Source organism: Diceros bicornis, chromosome X (genome assembly GCF_020826845.1).
Source record: "Diceros bicornis minor isolate mBicDic1 chromosome X, mDicBic1.mat.cur, whole genome shotgun sequence".
Classification (NCBI taxonomy): domain Eukaryota; kingdom Metazoa; phylum Chordata; class Mammalia; order Perissodactyla; family Rhinocerotidae; genus Diceros; species Diceros bicornis.
Window position 1 is genome coordinate 108,380,519 of NC_080781.1, and position 23,195 is coordinate 108,403,713.

General features: G+C 39.6%; 1 long non-coding RNA gene across 1 annotated transcript in view; it reads right to left on the minus strand.

The window, feature by feature from the left end:
- LOC131401355 (uncharacterized) overlaps positions 1-13,473 on the minus strand; it is a 46,767-nt gene extending 33,294 nt beyond the window's left edge. Inside the window, exon 1 of the long non-coding RNA XR_009217661.1 lies at positions 13,361-13,473. This is a non-coding gene — a long non-coding RNA (uncharacterized LOC131401355). The remainder of the gene's footprint in view (positions 1-13,360) is intronic.
- Positions 13,474-23,195: the final 9,722 nt, after the last annotated feature.

The window sequence follows — 23,195 nt, forward strand, 5'->3', positions numbered from 1 at the left end:
GTTATAAAATTGCTTTTAACAATACAATGCAAATTTTCTACCCAGTTCCCACCTTTATTCTGTTCCACACCCAAAGCAAAGTGATGCAAGAGAAACATTAGCACTAAAAACTGGATGACCAACTTGTCCTGGTTTTCTTGACTGTCCTGGTTTTGAAACTGGAAGTTCCCCTTCTCATAAACTTCCTCAGTCTTAGAAAAACTGGGATGGATGGTCATCCTATAGTATATTTTAAACTCCAATGTTCCTGTGCTATACAATAGCTTTCAAAAAATACCATTCGATGAGCACGGTCTAAATAAATTTCACACACACACACACACACTCACAATTCCACAAATGTAGAATGAGTGCTAAGGTCATGACTGTACTAAGCTTAGAGCTGTCAATACCACAATCTAGGCATTATGTGCCTTCCGTACTTTCCAGATACGTGGAACAGGTTGAAAAAAATTAAGAAGACTTCATTAGAGATCTATTTAATTTATTATTAATAGCCAGGGTGGGATCCTCTCTAGAAATTTGGTTTGGGAGTGACAGGAATTAAACTTGTGACACTGCTTTAATCCACAATCCTTCCTAGTTTCTTCTTTGTTTTATCCCTAAACCTAATAATATACCTAAGCTGGGGTACTTATATCTAAATTACCTTTTCCCGTGTTCCAAATTTTGTGGTTTACTTGGTTACTCAGGATATTGAGCGGTGGGTTGGGAAATATCACTAAGATAGGAAGGATATTTCAAAACTATTTAACCCTTGTAGGATGAAGACAATTGAGTGCTTAGCCCAAAGATGTGTTTTCTTTGAACTATAGGATGTTTTAAAAAAACCAAAAAAACCCTGAATTAATTGCCAATCTTTTTAATCCAGGAGATGTTCAGAATAATCTGAGACAGGAGATGCTCAACAAACATGCATAGCACAATTTAAAGGTACTAAATAAAAGCCAGATTCTTGTCTTTTCTTGAAAAATCAGAAACTCTGGCCACACTGAGCCTGCGTTACTGTAAAGCAGTGGTTTGAAAACTTCATATGGCATCAGAATTCCCTGAAGGGCTTGTTAGACCACAGATTGCTGTCTCCCTACCACCAGATTTGGTTTCAGTTAGTGGGTCTGGAGACACGGCTTGAAATTTGCATTCCTAACAAGTTTTCAGGTGATGCTCCTTGTCCAAGGCCAAAGACAACACTTTGAGAACTCTACTGTACGAGAACAATTGGTTGGATTACAGTCATAATTTTATGACTCCATCTGACTTGCTTCACTCATTTCTTTACTCATTTGTATTTGAGATTTTGACTACTTGATTATTCAAATCTTCCCTTCACTCCCTAGAGTGTGGATATTTTTCTTATGAGCTCACACTCTGATACTTAAAGGGGATGGGAGTGGCCATAAGGGTAGAGGGGAATGAGAAAAGGAAGCAGGTAGGTTGGACTTAAAGCCAAATTTCTGGTAGTCTTCCTTTTTTATTGCATTCCTTCATTAGCTGGAAGCTTGGATGGGATAAGATGCTAGACCAGTGGCTAAACAAGCCTGGCTGGACAATAAGAATCACCTGGATGAAAACCACTACTCTAAACCTCTAAACTCCAGGGTAATAACTATTCTCACTCAATGAAACAACTTTTTTCTCAGTCTTTCTGCTCTGGGCTTTTCAAAGTAGCATTTCCAAATATAAGTCACAAAGCTTTCTCCAGAGAAAGGATACTCTGAACACAGGAGATGCTCTATAAACATGCACAGCACAGAATAAATGTACTCTATAAATGGTTTGTTAAAAGAACTGAATGCTGGAGAACAATCGCCAGCATCCTGAAGTTATGTAATCGCTCTGAATTGTAAAATAGGTGCAGTTACTTAAAAGAGATAGGTATGCAGTTAGAAAGCTGCACTTATGAGCTTTGCTTATTGCTTTGAGAATCAAGACATGTCACCAATTAGCTTATATTTCATTTAAGCTTATATTTCATTTAAGCTTTTGCCACTTGGAAAAGGTCCATTATAGCCTTAGGCTTTGTCTACATGCTGCCAAGCATCTGGATAAACAGGGATAGGCTCAGTTAATCATTTGGGTAATAATAAGCCCTTCCATTTTGATAGTACTTCTAGGTTTATAAAGCACTACCACAATTACAGCCTCATTTGAGTCTCAACAGCAATTGGAGATCATTTAAAATAGCTTAGTGGCTGAGACTCAGGCTATAGAGTCAAACAGATTTGGGCTCAAATCCCCTTTACTAGTTGCCTGACTTTTGGCAAGCTACTTAACCTCTCTGAGCCTTAATGTGTTTGACCTAACATGAGAGTAATAATAGTAATGGTCTCATCAGACTGTTGTGATGATTAAGTTGTTATGCAGGTCAAGTACTGAGCACAAATCCTGGAATCTAGTAAATGCTCATAACTGTGATCTGCCATTATTAGAATTATTATTGCTAATATTAATTGGGATATTGATTAGTCAGGTTCTCCAGAGAAACAACCAGTAGGATATAGATATAGATATAGATATAAAGAGGATGTTTATTATAAGAATTAGCTCACATGATTATAGAGGCTAAGAAGTCTCACAATCTGCCATCTGCAAGCTGAAGGACCAGAAAAGCCAGTGGTATAATTCAGTCCAAGTCCAAAGGCCTGAGAACCAGAAGCTCCAATGTCCAAGGGCAGGAAACATAGAAGTCCCCACTCCAGAAGAAAGTGGGAATTCACCCTTCTGTCACCTTTTTGTTCTATTGGGGCCCTCAACAGATTAGATGATGCCCAGCCACCCACATTGGTAACAGCAGATCTCTTTACTCAGTCTACTGATTCAAATGCTAATCTCTTCCAGATACACCCTCACAGACATACTCAGAATTAATGTTTTAACAGCTATCTGGGCATCCCTTAGCCCAGGTAAGTTGACATATAAAATTAACCATCACAGATATTATCCATCTCATAGTCAAATGTTCACATGCTTAACTATGTCTTCCATTTTACTGTGTACACAAACCACAGTAAGCTGGGGAGAGAGGGGGATTTGTTACATTGCTTGTCTAACCACAGAGGGGCATATATCAGAAGGGTAAGAGCTGCAAACACCTTACACTCCTAACACTGACAGCTCTAGACTAAGGGCAAACATTAGTCAAGAGATTGGTGGCAGTAACGCTATACAAGATGATTCTTAGTACCACAACAGACAGAACTAAGGAAAGTGTATAGGCAGCCCTCTCCCTCTTTCTGACCTAAATTTGGCTTTCCTATAGTGGACAAATAGTTTTAGCATAATAAGGATCATTACTGAATACCTACCCTGACAAGCAATAGAATTATTATTCCTATTTAACATATGAGGAAACTAAGGCTAATAGAAATCAAATAACTTACATAAGATCACACTGATAGAAATAGGTAAAGGTAGAAATCAAACCCATATCTATAGGCCTCCAAAACACATACTCTTTCCACCATATCATGTGGCTTTTCCTTGTACCTCAGGATGTCAGCCACCACGTTTTAAGTGGAGTCAGTTATGTTGGCTCCCAGTGGGCATAGTCTTACTACTTGTCCTCTCCCTCATGAAGGAGGATCACTATGGCCTACCTGTTCATAAGCTCAAGAGAATAACCAGAGAGTTGGCATGCTGCTCCAGAAATATTTCAACACTCATATTAGCCCACAGTTGGTGTGGTTTTATGGTCAGCTATAAAAAGTCTTCAACCTTTTGGTGAAAAGGCTAGGGAAAAAAGCATTAGAGTGGAAAGTCCTGGGAATGAGAGAAAGAGATACTTTTCTCCAGATCTCTTCCTTAGGAGCTGGAAGGAAACTTAGAGATCTGATACAGCCCCCTGGTTTTTTTTTTCCTGCTTTTTTTTTTTTTTTTTTTTTTTTTCTTGTGGTAACATTGGTTTATAACATTGTATAAATTTCAGGTGTACATCGTTCTACTTCTATTTCTGCATGGATTATATCATGTTCTCATGTTCACCACCCAAGTACTAATTAGAACTCATCACCACACACATAATTATCCCTTTCACCCTCCTGCCTCCCCTCTTCCCCCTGGTAACCACCAATCCAATCTCTATTTTTATTTTTTTATTTTTTTTTTAATTTTTCGTTTATTGCAGTAACATTGGTTTATAACGTATAAATTTCAGGTGTACATCATTATACTTCTATTTCTGCATAGATTACATCATGTTCACCACCCAAATACTAATTACAACCCATCACCACACACATGTGCCGAATTATCCCTTTCGCCCTCCTCTCTCCCCCCTTCCCCTCTGGTAACCACCAATCCAATCACTGTCTCTATGTGTTTGTTTATTGTTGTTATTATCTACTACTTAATGAAGGAAATCATACGGTATTTGACCTTCTCCCTCTGACTTATTTCACTTTGCATAATACCCTCAATGTCCATCCATGTTGTCACAAATGGCTGGATTTCATCCTTTCTTATGGATGAGTAGTATTCCATTGTGTATATATACCACATCTTCCTTATCCATTCGTCCCTTGATGGACACTTAGGTTGCTTCCAAGTCTTGGCTATTATGAATAACGCTGCAGTGAACACAGAGGTGCATGTATCTTTACGCATTGGTGTTTTCAAGTTCTTTGGATAGACACCCAGGAGTGGAATAGCTGGATCATATGGTAGTTCTATCCTTGATTTATTGAGGAATCTCCATACTGTTTTCCATAGTGGCTGCACCAGTTTGCACTCCCACCAGCAGTGTATGAGAGTTCCCTTCTCTCCACATCCTCTCCAACACATGTTGTTTCCTGTCTTGTTAATTATAGCCATTCTGACGGATGTGAGGTGATATCTCATTGTAGTTTTGATTTGCATTTCCCTCATAGTTAGTGATTTTGAACATCTTTTCATGTGTCTGTTGGCCATCTGTATATCTTCTTTGGAGAAATGTCTGTTCAGTTCTTTTGCCCATTTTTTAATTGGGATGTTAGTTTTTTTGTTGTTGAGATGCATCAGTTCTTTGTATATTTTGGAGATTAAGCCCTTATCAGATGTATGGTTTGCAAATATCTTCTTCCAATTGTTAGGTTGTCTTTTCGTTTTGTTGATGGCTTCCTTTGCTGTGCAGAAGATTTTTAGTTTGATGTAGTCACATGTGTTTATTTTTTCTATTGTTTCTCTTGCCCAGTCAGACATGGTGCTTGAAAATATGTTGCTAAGACCGATGTGGAAGAGCGTACTGCCTATGTTTTCTTCTAGAAGTTTTAAGTTTCAGGTGTTACATTCAAGTCTTTAATCCATTTGGAGTTAATTTTTGTGTATGGTGTAAGGTAAGGGTCTACTTTCACTTTTTTGCATGTGGCTGTCCAGTTTTTACACCACCATTTGTTGAAGAGACTTTCTTTTCTCCATTGTATGTTCTTGGCTCCTTTGTCAAAGATTAGCTGTCCATAGATGTGTGGGTTTATTTCTGGGCTTTCGATTCTATTCCATTGATCTGTGTGTCTGTTTTTGTGCCAGTACCATGCTGTTTTGGTTACTATAGCTTTGTAGTATATTTTGAAATCAGGGAGTGTGATACCTCCAGTTTTGTTCTTTTTTCTCAGGATTCCTTTAGCTATTCGGGGTCTTTTGTTGTTCCATATAAATTTTAGGATTCTTTGTTCTATTTCTGTGAAAAATGTTGTTGGAACTTTGATAGGGATTGATGTGAATCTACAGATTGCTTTAGGAAGTATGGACATCTTAACTATGTTAATTCTTCCAATCCAAGAGCACGGAATATCTTTCCATTTCTTCATGTCTTCTTCAATTTCTTTCAGCAATGTTTTATAGTTTTCCGTGTACAGCTCTTTCACCTCTTTGGTTAAGTTTATTCCTAGGTATTTTATTCTTTTTGTTGCAATTGTAAATGGGATGGTGTTCTTAATTTCTCTTTCTGTTACTTCGTTGTTAGTGTATAGAAATGCAACTGATTTTTGTATGTTGATTTTGTATCCTGCAACTTTACCATATTCGTTTATTACTTCTAAAAGTTTTCTGGTGGATTCCTTAGGGTTTTCTATATATAAAATCATGTCATCTGCAAATAGTGACAGTTTCACTTCTTCCTTTCCAATTTGGATCCCTTTTATTTCTTTCTCTTGCCTGATTGCTCTGGCTAGGACTTCCAGTACTATGTTAAATAGGAGTGGTGACAGTGGGCATCCTTGTCTGGTTCCTGTTCTTAGAGGGATAGCTTTCAGTTTTTCACCATTGAGGATGATATTAGCTGTGGGTTTCTCATAAATGGCCTTTATTATGTTGAGGTACTTTCATTCTATACCCATTTTATTCAGAGTTTTTATCATAAATGGATGCTGTATCTTGTCAAATGCTTCCTCGGCATCTATTGAGATGATCATGAGATTATTATTCTTAATTTTATTAATGTGGTGTATCAGATTGATTGATTTGGGAATGTTAAACCATCCCTGCATACCTGGAATAAATCCCACGTGATCATAGTGTGTAATATTTTTAATGTATTGTTGTATGCAATTTGCTAGTATTTTGTTGAGGATTTTTGCATCGATGTTTATCAGTGATATTGGCCTGTAATTTTCTTTTTTTGTGTTGTCCTTTTCTGGTTTTGGTAATCTTGCCTTTGTAGAATGAGTTAGGGAGCTTCCCTCCATTCTCAATTTTTTGGAAGAGTTTGGGAAGGATAGGTATTAAGTCTTCTTTGAATGTTTGGTAGAATTCGCCAGGGAAGCCATCTGGTCCTGGACTTTTATTTTTGGGGAGGTTTTTGATTACTGTTTCAATCTCCTTACTGGTGATTGGTCTATTCAAATTCTCTACTTCTTCTTGATCCAGTTTTGGAAGGTTGTATGATTCTAGGAATACAATTCTTCCAGAATGTCGAATTGGTTGGCGTATGGCTTTTCATAGTATTCTCTTATAATCTTTTGTATTTCTGAGGTGTCTGTTGTAATTTTTCCTTTTTCATTTCTGATTTTACTTATTTGTGCCTTGTCTCTTTTTTTCTTGGTGAGTCTAGCTAAAGGTTTGTCAATTTTGTTGATCTTTTCAAAGAACCAGCTCTTGGTTTTATTATTTTTTTCTATTGTTTTTTTAGTCTCTATTTCATTTATTTCTGCTCTGATTTTTATTATTTCCCTTCTTCTACTGATTTTGGGCTTGGTTTGTTCTTCTTTTTCCAGTTCCTTTAGGTGCATTGTTAGATTGTTTATTTGAGATTTTTCTTGTTTGTTGAGATAGGCCTGTATTGCTATAAACTTCCCTCTTAGAACCGCTCTTGCTGTATTCCATAAATTCTGGCATGTCGTATTTTCATTTTCATTTGTCTCCTGGTATTTTTTGATTTCTTCGTTGTTCAGTAGCATTTTGTTTAATCTCCACGTATTTGTGGCCTTTCTGATTTTCTTCCTATAGTTGCTTTCCAGTTTCATACTGTTGTGGTCAGAAAAGATGCTTGGTATTATTTCAATCTTCTTAAATTTATGGAGACTCATTTTGTGGCCTAATATGTGATCAATCCTGGAGATTGTTCCAATGCATTTGAAAAGAACGTGTATTCTTCAGTTTTTGGATGGAATGCTCTGTATATATCTACTAGGTCCATCTGTTGTAGTGTGTCTTTTAAGGCCAATGTTTCCTTATTGATCTTCTGTTTGGATGATCTATCTGTTGGTGTGAGTGGAGTGTTAAAGTCCCCTACTATTATTGTGTTACTGTCTATTTCTGTTTTTATGTCTGTTAATAATTGCTTTATATATTTAGGTGCACCTACATTGGGTGCGTAGATATTTACAAGTGTTATATCCTCTTGTTGGATTGTTCCCTTGATCATTATGTAATGCCCTTCTTTGTCTCTTTTTACAGTTTTTGTTTTAAAGTCTCTTTTGTCTGATATGAGTACTGCCACCCCAGCTTTCTTTTCATTGCCATTTGCGTGGAGTATCTTTTTCCATCCCTTCACTTTCAGTTTGTGAGTGTCTTTGGGTCTGAAGTGTGTCTCTTGTATGCAGCATATATATGGGTCTTGTTGTTTTATCCAGTCAGCCACACTATGCCTTTTAAATGGAGCATTTAGTCCATTGACGTTTAATGTAGCTATTGATAAGTATGTACTTACTGCCATTTTTTAACTTTTTTTTCTCAGTGTTTTAGTAGTCCTACTCTGTTCCTTTCTCCTTCTATACAGAATTGATGGTCTCTTGAGTTTGACCTCTGTCTGAAAGCTCTACTCTTTAACTCCTCTCCTCCCTCCTTTTATGTTTTTGATATCATATCTAACCTCTTTGTTGTGCATATGTATCCATTACCCTCTTATCATGGAAATAGATAATTTTTCCTATTTGTGGTCTTCTCTTTTCCATTAAATCAGTCCCTTTAACATTTCTTGTAGAACTGGTTTCTTGCTGATAAACTCCTTTAATTTTTGCTTGTCTGGGAAAGTTTTGATCTCTCCTTCCATTTTGAATGATAACCTTGCTGGGTAGAGTATTCTTGGCTGTAAGTTTTTTCCTTTTAGCACTTTAAATATATCTTGCCATTCTCTTCTAGCCTGTAAGGTTTCTGCTGAGAAGTCAGCTGATAGCCTTATGGGGTTTCCTTTGTATGTAACTTGACATTCTCTTGCGGCTTTTAGGATTCTCTCTTTATCTTTAATTCTGGACATTTTGATTATGATGTGTCTTGGTGTGGGCCTCTTTGGGTTTACCTTGTTTGGGGCTCTCTGTGCTTCTTGTACCTGGATGTCTGTTTCCTTCCTTAGGTTAGGGAAGTTTTCATCTATTATTTCTTGAAATAGATTCTCTGCCCCTTTCTCTCGCTCTTCTCATTCTGGGACACCAATAACATGGACGTTAGTGCGCTTGATGTTGTCCCAGAGGTCCCTTAGACTGTCCTCACTCTTTTTAATTCTTTTCTCTTTTACCTGTTCAGCTTGGGTGATTCCTACTAGTTTTTCGTCCAGCTCACAGATCCGTTCTTCTGTATCCTCTACTCTGCTTTTGAGTCCCTCTAATGAATTTTTCATTTCCAGTATTGTATTCTTCATTTCTGATTGGTTCTTTTTTATATCTTCCATTTCTTTGTTGACATTCTCACTGAGTTCATCTATTCTTCTCCCCAGATCAGTGAGCATCCTTAACACTCTTTATTTGAACTCTCTCTCGGGTAGGTTGCTCATTTCTGTTTCACTTAGTTCCTTTTCTGGGGTTTTGTCCTGTTCCCTTACTTGGAATGTATTCCTTTGCCTCCTCATTTTGCCTCTTTCCCTGTGCTTGTGTCTACATAATAGGTAGGTCAGCTATGTCCCCTGCTCTTGGATAGGTGACCTTATATAAGTGATGCCTTAGGACGCCTGCAATGTGCTTCCCTCAGTTATCAATGTTCCAGGGGGTGATCCCTATGTGGGCTATGTGTGTCCTTCTGTTGTGGCCTGTTTGCTCTCCCTGTAGGTGCCCAGGGAGGCCGAGTTATGCTCCTGGCCAACTGTTGTAATGCTCAGCTGCTTGTAGTTGTTGTGGGCCCTTCAGTCTCTTTATCAGGTGTGGGGAGCCCCAGCACAGTTGGCTGCAAGTTCTAATACCACATTTGTGTTGCAATATTTCTTTTAAGTGAGTATGCCCCCAGCGTGACAGGTTGTTAGGCTCAGGGCCTTACAATTGCTATAAGCCTCCAGCCTTTAGGTCTGTTGTCAGCTCTCTGAGGATTGCAGCTGGGTGGGGCTGGCTTCAGTCATGGGAACACCCAATTTTTTCAGGCTTTGGGAGGTGGGGCAAACCCCCTATGTGGGTCTTTGAGAAGCACAAGTCTTCTGCAGCTGACAAGCCCTGCCGCCCACAGGTCCACACACACAGTCAACACTGTCCTGCCCGGTGTGCACGCCCTGATCTCCTGAAGTGGACCCAGTCTCTCCATGGTGGGAGCCCCACACACTCCACCACTGCCCCACACTCTCTACCCCCTCCTTGTGCACTCCCTGCCTCACTGAAGTGGGCCCAGTTGCCAGGCTGCACAGAATCCAGTCACCAATCTATGAAGGTTCAGAAGTTGCCTGAGGGCTTGTTGTTGGGTGGGGCCAGCCAGTCTCTAGGGTGGGCTGCCTGCCCTGGTTGAGCTGGATTAAATCGGTGCTCTAGTGGGTGGAGCAGACCTGGGCTAGCAGGCCCCAGGGAGAACTCCAATGGCGTCTGTGTCAGCACGCCCACACCAGGCCACAACATTGGCCACCGCCAATGACCCAGTCCCTGGAGAGGTCTCACCTCTCACCGAGATGCACTCAGGGCCTATCAGGTGATTCTCTTTTCACCAAAGCACTGTGCACCTTTCTTTCTGGTGATTTTCGGTTGCTTTCTGAAACGGGTGAGTTTGCGCGTGCGCCCTTTAAGAGCCGGTTTTAATTTCTTTGTGAACTAGCTTTTCCGGGGGTACTCCCCAATGTTTTAGTAGCAGGCAAAGTCAGATATTATGCGACTCATCTCGATTGTGCTGGGTCCACAAATTGCCCACAGCGGGGGCTCTCCCCGGCTCCGGGCCCCCCGCCTCCAGGGAGGTTGCGTACCTGTGGGCTGCTCCCTAGTGGCCGTGAGGTGCTGCGGCTTGTGAAGGCGGCATTTTTCCTCTCCAAAAGGGAATTTCTGCCTCTTCCACCTCAATTAGGATTGTCATTTGTTGCAGGAGTTCCTCTTATCCAGTTTTCAGTTCTGTCTCAGGGGTAATTTTTCCACGAGTAGATGTAAATTGGCTGTGTCCGTGGGAGGAGGTGAGTTCAGGGTCTGCTTACACCACCATCTTCCCAATCTCTATTTTTAAAGGTAGAAACATTATCATACTAATTATGGTTAAGGTCTCATTCATTCACTTATTCATTCTTCCTGCTTCCTTTCCAAGTCCCTACCAAAACCAGAAATGGCATCTATGGATGAACTTCCTCTCTTAGGTGGACTAATTTCAAACACTGAATAGGCCTAGAAGGCAGGCTTCTAAGTAGTAAGATTCTATATCAGGTGGTGTCTATTTAGTGTGCATTTGAGAGAGCTATACAAATGTATTTGGACTAGTAAATTAGTAGGCTGCCATTACAGAGCAAGATGTCACCCAAAATCAGGACATAAAAGGCTAAATACTATATGACTTGTTTATAGATTGGAAAATAGGATCAGACCATTTGAGATTTCAAACGCTGAATGGAGCAGACAGAGGCAGAACAAATGAGGTAAAGGGCTGACTCCATTGTATTGTCTAAGGAAATCTCATTCTATCAAGATGATGCTCTGGCCCAGAGTTTTTAATGATCTAGATAGTTTTTGATTAGTGCAAGTAAACTTACCTATAGACTCGTATGATACTTTGGTTCTCCTTAACCAAAACAAAGAACAAAACAAACATAGCACTAGTATATCTTTTTCATTTGGAACAAACTAGAGTTAATAAGAAAAGACTTCTTGTGACAGTTGAGAACAATAACATCCTACCATAAAAGACCAGATTAAACTACAGAATGCACTAGAAATAGTTCAAAATGGAAAGTGACTGATGCAATGGATGTGTTTAATTCCAAATTCAGCTGGTAAGTTGCAAAAAAGAAATAAATCAACAATTCATCAACTTTTGACACAACTTTTCTTTGGATAATGCTGCTGGGCAAACAGAGTCATCATTTAAGCTGATCATTTTTTTTCTAAAGGGATTTTTAATTGAATGGATTCTGGGATGTGTTCCTAGAGATATGTCAAACATCATAAAATAAATAGTGATTATCTTCATGTGTTGAATTTTCCTCACAGTACACCTATAGTGTGCTAATTGTCTAGCCCAAGAACACCCATGTAGTTTTATGTTTTCCCTTTGCTCATCCCTATATATTCCCCACAGCTCCTGCCTGTAGGAGTCTATCAAGGGAACTTTTTAACGGGTCAGTCTCTGTCAGTCTTCTCCATTAGACTTTTCTGGAGACCTCCAACTAGAATCCAGTCACCCTTCTCATAATGCCATTCAAAACATGTGCAAGTTTCAGTCATCTGCTCAAGAAAATTCTCTTTAGTATTTCAACTGCCACCCACTCTTGATGCACTTTGAACATTCAACCAATTTTTATTTGCTAATTGACTTTATTTTCCAATTCTTTAGCTTCTTTTTCTCTTTCATTTTCAAACTTAATGGGATAAATAGCAAATTTAGTAGGCCATTTCTAATGATTTATTCATAAGGTTTCAAAATCTGAGCAAACTGTTTTACACAACTTTTCCAAAAATTTAAAAATAAATTTCTACCTATGCCAAAATAAACATAGAAACAAAGCTCCTTTTTGAATGGAAAGATGGCTACTTTTAGAAATATACAGGAGCATTTTCAAAATGCAAGTTTTAATTTCCTAGTCCATGATATAAAGTTGACATTCAGAATAACCAGGAGGCATATTAGATATAAATGGGACTTCAACTGACCCCATCTCTCTCACTCCCTGTGCCATCCAGTTTATTAGCAAGTCCTGTTGATTTTGTGTCCTAAATAATTCTCCCATCTGAATATGTCTCTCCATCTCCACCGCTACCTAGCCCAAGTTCTATCATCTCCTGCTTAGATTGCTACCAAAGCTTTGTAACTGGCTTTTTACTTTCATTCTTGACTCCTGTGATAGACTGAATAATGCTCCCCAACCCCACCCATTCACACACACACACACACAAAGATGTCCACATCCTAATCCCTGGAGCCTATGTATATGTTACCTTACATGGTAATAAGGATTTTGCAGATGTGATTAAGGATCTTGAGATGGGGAGATTATCCTTGACTATACAATTTGCTCAAATGTAATCACAAGGGTCCTTTAAGAGGGAGGCAGAGGACAGAGGATAAGTCAAGATGGCGGCATAGGCAGACTCTGAACTCACCTCCTCCCGTGGACACAGCCAATTTACAACTACTCGTGGAAAAATTACCCCTGAGACAGAACTGAAAACTGGATAAAAGGAACTCCTGCAACAACGGACAAATCTAACTGAGGTAGAAGAGGCAGAAACTCCCTTCTGGAGAGGAAAAATGCCGCCTTCACAAGCCGCAGCGCCTCACAGCCACCTGGGAGCAGCCCACAGGTACGCAGCCCTCCCTGGAGGCGTGTGGCCCTGAGCTGGGGAGCGCCCCCTCTGTGGGCATTTTGTGGACCCAGCACAATCGAGATGAGTCGCATAATATCTGACTTTGCCTGCTACTAAAGCATTGGGGAGTACCCCCAGAAAAGCTGGTTCACAAAGAAATTAAAACCGGCTCTTAAAGGGCCCACGTGCAAACTCACCCGTTTCAGAAAGCAACCAAAAATCACCAGAAAGAAAGGTGCACAGTGCTTTGATGAAAAGAGACTCACCTAATAGGCCCTGAGTGCATCTCGGTGAGAGGTGAGACCTCTCCAGGGACTGGGACATTGGGGGCGGCCATTGTTGTGGCCTGGTGTGGGCGTGCTGACACAGACGCCATTGGAATTCTCCCTGAGGCCTGCTACCCAGGTCTGCCCCACCCGCTAGAGCACCGATTTAATCCATCACAGTCAGGACAGGCAGCCCACCCTAGAGACTGGCCCCACCCAACAACAAGCCCTCAGGCAACTTGTGGGCCTGCATAGATTGGTGGCTGGACTCTCTGCAGCCTGGCAACTGAACCGACTTCAGTGGGGCAGGGCATGCAAAGGAGCAGGTGGAGCGTGTGGGGCAGTGGGGGAGTGCGTGGGGCTTCCACCGTGGAGAGACTGCGTCCACTTCAGGAGGTTGGGGCGCGCACATGAGGCAAGACGGTTTTGACTGTGTGTGTGGACCTGTGGGTGGGAGGGCTTGTCAGCTGCAGAAGACTTGTGCTTCTCAAAGACCCACATGGGGGTTTGCCCCACCTTCCAAAGCCTGAAACAATTGGGTGCTCCTGTGCCTGAGGCCAACTCCACCCAGCTGCAATCCTCAGAGAGCTGACAAGAGACCTAAAGGCTGGAGGCTTATAGCAATTGTAAGGCCGTGAGCCTAACAACCTGTCACGCTGGGGGCATACTCACTTAAAAGAAATATTGCAACACAAATATGGTATTAGAACTTGCAGCCAACTGTGCTGGGGCTCCCCACACCTGATAAAGAGACTGAAGGGCCCACAACAACTACAAGCAGCTGAGCATTACAACAGCTGGCCAGGAGCATAACTCGGCCTCCCTGGGCACCTACAGGGAGAGCAAACAGGCCACAACAGAAGGAAACACGTAGCCCACATAGGGATCACCCCCTGGAACATTGATAACTGAGGGAAGCACATTGCAGGCGTCCTAAGGTATCACTTATATAAGGTCACCTATCCAAGAGCAGGAGACATAGCTGACCTACCTATTATGTAGACACAAGCACAGGGAAAGAGGCAAAATGAGGAGGCAAAGGAATACATTCCAAGTAAGGGAACAGGACAAAACCCCAGAAAAGGAACTAAGTGAAACAGAAATGAGCAACCTACCCGAGAGAGAGTTCAAACAAAGAGTGTTAAGGGTGCTCACTGATTTGGGGAGAAGAATAGATGAACTCAGTGAGAATGTCAACAAAGAAATGGAAGATATAAAAAAGAACCAATCAGAAATGAAGAATACAATACTGGAAATGAAAAATTCATTAGAGGGACTCAAAAGCAGAGTAGAGGATACAGAAGAACGGATCTGTGAGCTGGACGAAAGACTAGAAGAAATTACCCAAGCTGAACAGGTAAAAGAGAAAAGAATTAAAAAGAGTGAGGACAGTCTAAGGGACCTCTGGGACAACATCAAGCGCACTAACATCCGTGTTATAGGTGTCCTGGAAGGAGAAGAGTGAGAGAAAGTGGCAGAGAATCTATTTCAAGAAATAATAGATGAAAACTTCCCTAACCTAAGGAAGGAAACAGACATCCAGGTACAAGAAGCACAGAGAGCCCCAAACAAGATAAACCCAAAGAGGCCCACACCAAGACACATCATAATCAAAATGTCCAGAATTAAAGATAAAGAGAGAATCCTAAAAGCCGCAAGAGAAAGACAAGTTACATACAAAGGAAACCCCATAAGGCTATCAGCTGACTTCTCAGCAGAAACCTTACAGGCTAGAAGAGAATAGCATGATATATTTCAAGTGCTAAAAGGAAAAAACTTACAGCCAAGAATACTCTACCCAGCAAGGTTATCATTCAAAATGGAAGGAGAGATCAAAACTTTCCCAGACAAGCAAAAATTAAAGGAGTTTATCAGCAAGAAACCAGTGCTACAAGAAATGTTAAAAGGACTGATTTAAGGGAAAAGAGAAGACCACAAATAGGAAAAATTATCTATTTCAATGATAAGAGGGTAATGGATACATATGCACAACAAAGAGTTTGGATATGATATCAAAAACATAAAAGGAGGGAGGAGGAGAGTTAAAGAGTAGAGCTTTCAGACAGAGGTCAAACTAAAGAGACCATCAATTCTGTATAGAAGAAGGAAGGAACAGAGAAGGACTACTAAAACACTGAGAAAAAAAAAGTTAAAAAATGGCAGTAAGTACATACTTATCAATAGCTACTTTAAACGTCAATGGACTAAATGCTCCAATTAAAAGGCATAGGGTGGCTGATTGGATAAAACAACAAGACCCATATATATGCTGCATACAAGAGACACACTTCAGACCCAAAGACACTCACAAACTGAAAGTGAAGGGATGGAAAATGATACTCCACGCAAATGGCAATGAAAAGAAAGCTGGGGTGGCAGTACTTATATCAGACAAAATAGACTTTAAAACAAAAACTGTAAAAAGAGACAAAGAAGGGCATTACATAATGATCAAGAGAACAATCCAATAAGAGGATATAACACTTCTAAATATCTACGCACCCAATGTAGGTGCAGCTAAACGTATAAAGCAATTATTAATAGACATAAAAACAGAAATAGACAGTAACACAATAATAGTAGGGGACTTTAACACTCCACTCACACCAACAGATAGATCATCCAAACAGAAGATCAATAAGGAAACATTGGCCTTAAATGATACACTAGAACAGATGGACCTAGTAGATATATACAGAGCATTCCATCCAAAAACCGAAGAACACACGTTCTTTTCAAATACACATGGAACATTCTCCAGGATTGATCACACATTAGGGTACAAAACAAGTCTCCACAAATTTAAGAAGATTGAAATAATACCAAGCATCTTTTCTGACCACAATGGTATGAAAGTAGAAATCAACTATAGGAAGAAAATCAGAAAAGCCACAAATACGTGGAGATTACACAAAATGCTACTGAACAACGACTGGGTCAATGAAGAAATCAAAGAAGAAATCAAAAAATACCAGGAGAAAAATGAAAATGAAAATACGACATGCCAGAATTTATGGGATACAGCAAAAGCAGTTCTAAGAGGGAAGTTTATAGCAATACAGGCCTATCTCAACAAACAAGAAAAATCTCAAATAAACATCTAACAATGCACCTAAAGGAACTGGAAAAAGAAGAACAAACAAAGCCCCAAATCAGTAGAAGAAGGGAAATAATAAAAATCAGAGCAGAAATAAATGAAATAGAGACCAAAAAAAACTAGAAAAAATTAATACAACCAAGAGCTGGTTCTTTGAAAAGATCAACAAAATTGACAAACCTTTAGCTAGACTCACCAAGAAAAAAAGAGAGAAGGCACAAATAAGTAAAATCAGAAATGAAAGAGGAGAAATTACAACAAGCACCTCAGAAATACAAAAGATTATAAGAGAATACTATGAAAGGCTATATGCCAACCAATTTGACAATCTGGAAGAGATGGATAAATTCTTAGAATCATACAACCTTCCAAAACTGGATCAAGAAGAAGTAGAGAATTTGAATAGACCAATCACCAGTAAGGAGATTGAAACAGTAACCACAAACCCCCCCAAAAATAAAAGTCCAGGACCAGACGGCTTCCCTGGTGAATTCTACCAAACATTCAAAGAAGTCTTAATACCTATCCTTCTCAAACTCTTCCAAAAAATTGAGGAGGGGGGAAAGCTCCCTAACTCATTCTATGAAGCCAACATTACCCTCATACCAAAACCAGACAAGGACAACACAAAAAAACAAAACTACAGGCCAATATCACTGATAAACATCGATGCAAAAATCCTCAACAAAATACTAGCAAATCGCATACAACAATACATTAAAAAGATTATACACCATGATCAAGTGGGATTTATTCCAGCTATGCAGGGATGGTTCAACATTTGCAAATCAATCAACGTGATACACCACATTAATAAAATGAAGAATAAAAATCACATGATCATCTCAATAGATGCCGAGGAAGCATTTGACAAGATACAGCATGCATTTATGATAAAAACTCTGAATAAAATGGGTATAGAATGAAAGTACCTCAACATAATAAAGGCCATTTATGAGAAACCCACAGCTAATATCATCCTCAATGGTGAAAAACTGAAAGCTATCCCTCTAAGAACAGGAACCAGACAAGGATGCCCACTGTCACCACTCCTATTTAACATAGTACTGGAAGTCCTAGCCAGAGCAATCAGGCAAGAGAAAGAAATAAAAGGGATCCAAATTGGAAAGGAAGAAGTGAAACTGTCACTATTTGCAGATGACATGATTTTATATATAGAAAACCCTAAAGAATCCACCAGAAAACTTTTAGAAGTAATAAACGAATATGGTAAAGTTGCAGGATACAAAATCAACATACAAAAATCAGTTGCATTTCTATACACTAACAACAAAGTAACAGAGAGAGAAATTAAGAACACCATCCCATTTACAATTGCAACAAAAAGAATAAAATACCTAGGAATAAACTTAACCAAAGAGGTGAAAGAGCTGTACACGGAAAACTATAAAACAATGCTGAAAGAAATTGAAGAAGACACAAAGAAATGGAAAGATATTCCGTGCTCTTGGATTGGAAGAATTAACATAGTTAAGATGTCCATACTTCCTAAAGCACTCTATAGATTCACATCAATCCCTATCAAAGTTCCAACAACATTTTTCACAGAAATAGAACAAAGAATCCTAAAATTTATTTGGAACAACAAAAGACCCCGAATAGCTAAAGGAATCCTGAGAAAAAAGAACAAAACTGGAGGTATCACACTCCCTGATTTCAAAATATACTACAAAGCTATAGTAACCAAAACAGCATGGTACTGGCACAAAAACAGACACACAGATCAATGGAATAGAATCGAAAGCCCAGAAATAAACCCACACATCTATGGACAGCTCATCTTTGACAAAGGAGCCAAGAACATACAATGGGGAAAAGAAAGTCTCTTCAACAAATGGTGTTGGGAAAACTGGATAGCCACATGCAAAAAAATGAAAGTAGACCCTTACCTTACACCATACACAAAAATTAACTCCAAATGGATTAAAGACTTGAATGTAAGACCTGAAACTATGAAACTTCTAGAAGAAAACATAGGCAGTACACTCTTCGACATCGGTCTTAGCAACATATTTTCAAGCACCATGTCTGAGCGGGCAAGAGAAACAATAGAAAAAATAAATACATGTGACTACATCAAACTAAAAATCTTCTGCACAGCAAAGGAAGCCATCAACAAAACGAAAAGACAACCTAACAATTGGAAGAAGATATTTGCAAACCATACATCTGATAAGGGCTTAATCTCCAAAATATATAAAGAACTCATGCATCTCAACAACAAAAAAGCTAACATCCCAATTAAAAAATGGGCAAAAGAACTGAACAGACATTTCTCCAAAGAAGATATACAGATGGCCAACAGACACATGAAAAGATATTCAAAATCAGTAACTATGAGGGAAATGCAAATCAAAACTACAATGAGATATCACCTCACGCCCGTCAGAATGGCTATAATTAACAAGACAGGAAACAACATGTGTTGGAGAGGATGTGGAGAGAGGGGAACTCTCATACACTGCTGGTGGGAGTGCAAACTGGTGCAGCCACTATGGAAAACAGTATGGAGATTTCTCAAAAAATTAAGGATAGAACTACCATGTGATCCAGCTATTCCACTGCTGGGTGTCTATCCAAAGAACTTGAAAACACCAATGCGTAAAGATACATGCACCTCTGTGTTCACTGCAGCGTTATTCATAATAGCCAAGACTTGGAAGCAACCTAAGTGTCCATCAAGGGACGAATGGATAAAGAAGCTGTGGTATATATACACAATGGAACACTACTCAGCCATAAGAAACCATGAAATCCAGCCATTTGTGACAACATGGATGGACATTGAGGGTATAATGCAAAGTGAAATAAGTCAGAGGGAGAAGGTCAAATACCGTATGATTTCCTTCTTTAAGTAGTAGATAATAACAACAATAAACAAACACATAGAGACGGAGATTGGATTGGTGGTTACCAGAGGGGAAGGGGGGAGGGAGGAGGGTGAAAGGGATAATTCGGTACATGTGTGTGGTGATGGGTTGTAATTAGTATTTGGGTGGTGAACATGATGTAATCTATGCAGAAATAGAAGTATAATGATGTACACCTGAAACTTATACAATGTCATAAACCAATGTTACTGCAATAAACAAAAAATTAAAAAAAAAAAAAAAAAGAGGGAGGCCAAGTCAGAGAGAAAATGTCATGATTGGAGCTGATTCAGAGAGGAAAGAAGATGCTACATTGCTGGCTTTGAAAACAGAAGGAGGAGCCATGAGGCAAGGAACGCAGGTGGCCTCTGGAAGCTGGAAAAGTCAAGGAAATGGATTCTTTCCTAGATCCTCCAGAAGGACGGCTTCTGCCTTGATTTTATCCCAGTGAACTGATTTTGGACTTACTTGCAGGACTGTAAGATAACTTGTGTGTTTTGTAAGCCACTAAGTTTGTGTTAATTTGTTACAGCAGCACTATGAAACTAATACAACCCCTACAGTAGATTCTCCACACAGCAGAAGGATCTTTTGGAAATTTAAAATCCTTCAATGGCAGCCCTAAGCACTCAGAGAAGAGTCCAAAATACTAACGTGTCCTCCAAGGCTCTGTGTTATGGGTTGAATTCTGTCCCTCCAAAGTCCCTCTGTTGAAGTCCTAACCCCCAGTACCTCAGAATGTAACCTTTGGACATAAGATCTTTACAGAGGTAATCAAGTTAAAGTGAGGTCATTAGGGTGAATCCTAATCCATAGGACTGGTGGCCTTATAAAAAGGGGAAATTTAAACATAGAGACACACAGCTAGAGGGAAGACAATGAGAAGAGACATAGGGAGAAGATGGCCATGTACAAGCCAAGTAGAGAGACCTGGAACAGATCCTTCTCTCACAGCTCTCAAAAGGAACCAACCCTACCAACATCTTCATTTTGGACTTTCAGCCTCCAAAACTATGAGACAGTAAATTTCTGTTGTTAAAGCCACCCAGCTCTTGGTACTTTGTTACAGCAGCCCTAGCAAACTAATACACCCTGCACGACTGGTTTCTACCTACCTTTCCAGGTTTATCTTGAGCTATTCGCCTCTCTCTCTCTGCCCTCCAGCCTCATGGGCCTCTCTCTTCCAAGCCTTCACACATGCTGCAGAACATTTCTCTCCTTACCTCTCTTTACCTGGTTAACACCTATTCATCCTTCAGGTGTCTGCTTAAATGTAACTCTCAGAGACTTTCCCTGATCAACAATCTAAAGGCACCACCAGTCCTTTATTCATTCATAACACCATTCACCATTATTCATTCATAACACCATTCACCATTATTCATTCATAACACCCTGAACTTTTTTGTAATAGCTCACATAAAAATTTTTAATTACAAATATATTTTGGAGATTATTCTATTAATGTCCATCTATAATGTTAACTACTGTATACACTGCACCTAGCACATTGCCTAGCACATAATAGACACTCATTAAATATTTGTTGAATGAATGGATAAATTCATGCCCTGAGACAAAGGATCTCTGCCTAAACCTGCTTCAAATTCACATTCTCTCACCTAGGCCTCACATTTTAAGAACAGAAATCTACAGGCCACCCCTTAGAGTCTTGGTAAAAAGTTCCAGAAACAAGGTTTCCTCTCTCTCCACCCTTACCTTGTATATTGAGGACCCAGACTCTCACATAAATGGACATCACTATTTTTTGTGTGTGTGTGTGAGGAAGATCAGCCCTGAGCTAATATCCATGCCAATCCTCCTCTTTTTGCTGAGGAAGACCGGCTCTGAGCTAACATCTACTGCCAATCCTCCTCCTATTTTCCCCCAAAGCCCCAGCAGATAGTTGTATGTCACAGTTGCACATCCTTCTAGTTGCTGTATGTGGGATGCCGCCTCAGCATGGCCGGAGAAGTGGTGCGTTGATGCACACCAGGGATCCGCACCCGGGCTACCAGTAGCAGAGCACACACATTTAACTGCTAAGCCATGGGCCCCGCCCCTGGACATCGCTATTGACAGCTGATCAGATACAGCCCTCTTTCAAACTCAGGAAACCTTTTGGTATACTGTGTTCTCAGGATGGTAACATTTCTGATATGGACAAAGTAAGGAAAGAGCTCAGTGAAAGAAATGAAACTACCAGATATTCACTATTACAAAAAAAACAAAAGGAAATTTAAAAGGAAAGCAAGTTTTCAGGAAATTTGATTCTCATAAAGTTTGAGGATTTCATGGCCCCCACCACCATCACTTTCTTTACTAAGAGATACTGTAACAGATAGAGTGATACAGAGTCACTTCGATAATTGCTTCAACCCTCCATTTCACCTTAGATGTGTAGACATTGCCATCACAGTCATAAATGGAGCCAAAAGTCACTGAACTAAATGGATACTTAAGCCTTAATGTATACCAATCTTTGCTTCATAATACTGCCTTTCTTTTTAACTGTTAATGTTAATTCATTTTCTTACAGTTTCCTAATACTTGGTAAAATCTCACTTCAGGATATCAGGGAGCAAGGAACACAGGTATGAATTTCCAAGGACTCCTTTTTAAAATTGCTCTTGTGTGACAAACTTATGAGTCACAATGTTTGTGCTATAAATTCATTATAGATTCTCATATCGTGGCCCATCATCATTTTAGCTTGGCATGCTTTCAAGGCTTCTCAATAGCACTAGCAATTTGTTGTTTTTCTTTCTGGCTGCTTTAATATTCTACCCTTTAGAATGTCTATTTGCATTATGGAACATTTGAAAATACCCCCAATTAAAGTTGTCTACTGCAATACTAATTCTGAGCTAGCCATCAAGACTAAGGGCCTCAGTTGAATCTGAAAATCAGGCTTTGAAGTTTCTATATCAGCTATCCCTGAGATGTTGGATGGTGTTAGCATATCACCCTTGATTCAACTGTTTTCACAGTTGAATTTGTTGTTTCACTCATTGTTCCAATCAAGCCATCTGGTCCTTTTGACCATTAAGAAGACCAAATCAAATCAACCGTTCAATCTCTTGGCAATTGACCCATAAAGTGGTCAATATAATCAATCCTGTCAAGCTAGCCTCCATCCTGCAGAGGAAAGCTGCTAACACACCACCCTTCCAGGGAATGCAGATTGCTTTGCTTTCCCTGTCAGCTAGTGCAGAATGATATTTTACTGTTTCTATGGTAAAGGCATCTTTAATAAATAATGACAGCTCTGTACTTATGTTGGTTTAGTTTCAGGTATTTAAATATTAAAGTTCAGAAAACACCTATGCAAATGATAAATCAGTTTTTAAAAATAGATATAGTGATTGGTTTCCTTTGGTCATACATAAAATTCAGTGTGCATTTCTTTATGTGACCAGAATGTTAAAAATTAAATAGCTAAGGGGCCAGCCCGGTGGTGCAGCTGTTAAGTGCACAGGCTTCGCTTTGGCAGCCCGGGTTTCACAGGTTCGGATCCCGGGCGTGCACCAACACATCGCTTGTCAAGCCATGCTGTGGCAGCATCCCATATGAAGTAGAGGAAGATGGGCACGGATGTTAGCCCAGGGCCAGTCTTCCTCAGCAAAAAAAAAAAAAAAAAGGAAAGAAAGAAAAATTTAAATAGCTGAGAAATGAATGAGGAGATGGGAATCACACTGAATTACCTAAAGGCAGTTATTGAACTACTGAACACAAAAGAAAAACAATGAACACTGCTAAAAATTAATTATTGGGGCATATGCATATTTGGGGGCATCAAGAAACAAAAAATTTTGAGAAAGTATGGGTATTCTTAAAGGTACAGATA